The sequence below is a fragment of the Palaemon carinicauda genome, chromosome 12 (assembly GCF_036898095.1).
Source record: "Palaemon carinicauda isolate YSFRI2023 chromosome 12, ASM3689809v2, whole genome shotgun sequence".
Taxonomy (NCBI): Eukaryota; Metazoa; Arthropoda; class Malacostraca; order Decapoda; family Palaemonidae; genus Palaemon; species Palaemon carinicauda.
In genome coordinates this window covers 10,366,581-10,371,023 of record NC_090736.1, presented here as the reverse complement: position 1 = coordinate 10,371,023, position 4,443 = coordinate 10,366,581, and the positions used below count along the sequence as shown (strand labels likewise).

Below are 4,443 nucleotides of genomic sequence, written 5' to 3'. Positions count from 1 at the left end.
TTTTGTAGCATACAGGTTAAGGTATCCTGCTTTGAATTAGCTTTCTCTAAATACTTTAAATAAAAAGGTGTTATTTTAGGCCATAGTGAGGGAATATTAGCAACTATGTGAATAATAAATACGTTGATATTTTTAGGATAATGGTCGTTAAGTATAAGGGCTCTGATTTGCTACAGAATCTATCGAACAGTTTTACCCGACATCACAGGTAGTGGGGTCGTTGAAATAATAATAATGATAATACTAATAATAATAATAATGATAATAATAATAATAATAATAATAATAATAATAATAATAATAATAATAATAGTAATTAATGATAATATTAATAGTAATTATTATTATTATTATTATTATTATTATTATTATTATTATTATTATTATTAATAATAATAATAATAATAATAATAATTATTATTAATAATGATAATCTTTGATAATAATACTACTAATAATAATAATTATTATTATTATCATTATTATCATTATCATCATTATTATTATTAGTAATAATTATCATTAATAATATTAATGATAAAATAATAATAAACATTACAACGAAGTCGTTTTCAAAAGATTTAAGAAAATCAGAGTTTCCCAATTACAAAACAAAACGCATGAACGAAAAACTTTTTATTCTATCTGCTTAGATTTAAGAAGTTTCCAGAGTTGAAAAACATCACATCCGATGCCCCAAGACTTGGTAAAGGAAACGGGAGATATTTCGAAACTCCATAAACAATAACATTCTGACGCGAACCATTTCTTTCTGGGCCCTATAAATTGCGGCCTGGACGGACCCTGGGCTGAAGAGCAGCTTAATTTACTGCCCCGAAGCCGAAGACATTACCGAGAGAAGATGAAAAGAAATACGGAAATGAGAAGCGATGCCATTATCGCTAAAAATTATGACAAAATTAATCATCGTAGATTAATGCGGTGTGGGAGGGGTACTTCAGGGAGAAGGGGCTGGGCCCAGTACTAGGGCGGTGGGAGGGAAGGGGTCCCGGACACTAAATGGAAACAAAGGAGATACTGAGGAATATTGCAGAAGTGCCTTTGCTTAATTGGGATTTATCGTCAGCTTTGATGATTATTTACGATTTTTTTTTTTTTTTTTTTTAATTTTGCGGTGTTTTCTGCTCGTTTGAATTTCCCAGACATGATTGGATGCGTAGGTAGTTTTCTCAATGTAATCTAGTAGACATAGTATGCTAGAAATAAATGAGTCAAATTAGGACAATGGTTAGTATTATATATATATATATATATATATGTATATATATACATATATTTATATATATATATATATATATATGTGTGTGTGTATGCATATATATATATATATATATGTATGTATATATAATATATATATACATACACACACACACACACACACACAAAAGGCTCAAGATAAAGACGACTGGCGAAATCTAACCGAGGCCCTTTGCGTCAATAGGCGTATGAGGAGATGATGATAATCGATAAATAGTCATATAAAGGGACCCAGAACTCATCCCATCCCACGTTTGATCCCGGGGCAGCTGTATTGGGTAAACGTGTAACTACTCGGCTGACCTCCCCGTCCCTTCGGAGGGGTGAGAGGAGCAGCTATACCTTGGTGGGTGGGGTTATAGCTAGGTAAGTAGGAGAGGGTGGGAAGGGTTGAAGTTTGTGTACATAACTATCAAAATATTTAGAATACTTAGTAGTTATTTTTGATGGGTAGCGTATACTAGTACGTGTATGTGTGCGTATATATATATATATATATATATATTATTATTATATATATACACATTATATATATATAAATATATATATATATATATATATAATATATTTATATATGTATATATATGTATATATAAATATATATATAAATATATATATATCTATATATATGCATGTATATGTATGTGTGTATATATATATATATATATATGTATATATTTATATAAATGTATATAATATATATATATATAGTAAAAACCTATCGCATGCTATTCTAAAAGAAATCGCACAACCTACAAGATTGGCTATTCGATCTAAAGTGAAACCACTCACATGCTTCGGAGGATTGACATCCGTCAGATGTAATCCAATGACGTATTCGCAAGAAGACTTCCTCGGTGATGATGAACGTGAGAGTCTGCTGACAGACTGACCGATTAGAAAATGTCGTCTGGCTTCGTGTTGAAGGATATTTGACGAGATTGGAAAGAATTTGATATAGTATTCTCGTGGTTAAGCTTAAAGAAAACATGAATTTATTTTAACAATGAGGTGAGGACTTTGGAAGAATAATTTGAGGGTACACTCGGGCATACTATTCTATCTTATTTCTCTTCCTTTTGTTTTGTTTAAGTTTTCATATATTAAATATGAGGTATACATTTTAATGTTGTTACTGTTACTATTTGATTTTTCCCTGTTTCCTTTTCTCACTGGGCTATTTTCCCTGTTTGGGGCCACTGGTCTTATAGCATTCTGCTTTTCCAAGTTGGGTTATAGCTTGACAAGTAATAATAATGATATATATACTCCTCCTCTTTGTTGTGCAGTGTGATTATTGGAAACTGAATCAAACCATTGTTCTCTAGTCTTGGGTAGTGGCGTACCCTCTGCACCATGGTCTTACACTGTCTTGGGTTAAAGTTATCTTGCTTGCAGATACACTCGGGCACACTATTCTATCTTATTTCTCTTCCTCTTGTTGTGTTAAAATTTTTATAGTTTATATTAGTAGGAGATATTTATCTTGATGATGTTACTGTTCTTGGGATATTTTATTTTTCCCTGTTTCCTTTCCTCACTGGGCTATTTTCTTTAGGGCCCCTGGGCTTACAGCATTCTGTTTTTCCAACTGGGGTTGTAGCTTAACTAGTAATAATAATAATAATAATAATAATAATAATAATAATAATAATAATAATAATAATAATAATAAAAGGACCTATAAGGAGATTGCTTCCGATTCCCTGCGTTGGCCTCTTAAATCTGAAAGGAACTCTGCAATCAGACGAACAGCAAACAAGATTGCACAGTTATAGGGATTCCTGATATCCTGAGTTAGCTTCTTGGACCATTGCCAACTCATAATCTCACGGCTTGATTAATTTCACTAACAAAATCTTAACTTTACTTTCCTTATGAACTTACAATGGGACATTTTGTGACACTGTAAGAAATTATCAGGTATCTTCTGGTTCCCCTTCCTCCGTGCTTGGGTGGAGAGGGATCTGTAACCTGCCCGTTGCTTATTCAATTCACGGCAGATTATTATTATTATTATTATTATTATTATTATTATTATTATTATTATTATTATTATTATTATTATTATTTGCTAAGCTATAACCTTAGTTGGAAAAGCAGGATGCTATAAGCCTGGGGACTCCAACCGGGAAAATAGCTCAGTGAGGAAAGGAAACAAAGAGAAATAAAATATTTTGAGAAGAGCAACAAGATTAAAAAGATTATCTCCTATATAAACTATAAAAACTTTAACAATACAAGAGGAAGAGAAATAATATAGAATAGTGTGCCCAAGTGTATCCTCAAGCAAGAGAGCTTTAACCCAAAGTAGTGGAAGGACATGGTACAGAGGCTATGACACTACCCAAGACTAGAGAACAATGGTTTTATTTTGCAGTGTCCTTCTCCTAGAAGAGCTACTTACCATAGCTAAAGAGTCTCTTCTATCTTTACCAAGAGGAAAGTGGCCACTGAACAATTACAGTGCAGTAAGAAGAAATTATTTGGTAATCTCAGTGTTGTTAAGTGTATGAGGACAGAGTAGAATATGTAAAGAATAGGCCGGACTATTCGGTGTATGTGTAGGCCAAGGGAAAATGAACCGTAACCAGAGAGAAGGATCCAATGTAGTACTGCCTGGCCAGTCGAAAGACCCCATAACTCTAGCGGTAGTATCTCAACAATTGGTAGACCTATCGATTTCATCTATAGTTAATAACATAAAAATAAAATGCTCTCTCTCTCTCTCCTCTCCTCTCTCTCTCTCTCTCTCTAAGCCTTTTGCATGTTTCCGGGTCATTGCTCTGAGTCGTTGCTCTGGGGAGGTATCAAGATGACGTATGGCATCTGTGTCTAAATGCCCCCCCCCCCCATCCCCCAACCCCTTCTCTCTCTCTCTCTCTCTCTCTCTCTCTCTCTCTCTCTATGCATGTAGAAAGAAACGCCAGAAATGCTGGATACCAGTCGTATACTTCGACGAGACAAGTCTGTTATTATTATTATTATTATTAATATTATTATTATTATTATTATTATTAGGATAGCGTGTGTGTTATTTATTTTGTCACTCTTTAAAGAAAACGAAAATGATTTCATGGTATACTCGTGTGTCATGCTTTAAAGAAAACGGAAATAATTTCCTGATATACTCGTGTGTCATGCTTTACAGAAAACAGAAATAAT

General features: G+C 33.1%; 1 protein-coding gene across 1 annotated transcript in view; it reads right to left on the bottom strand.

Annotated features, from left to right (window-relative positions):
* The window catches only part of LOC137650510 (uncharacterized), a 76,231-nt gene that overhangs the window by 46,964 nt on the left and 24,824 nt on the right, over positions 1-4,443 (bottom strand). The window lies entirely within an intron of this gene.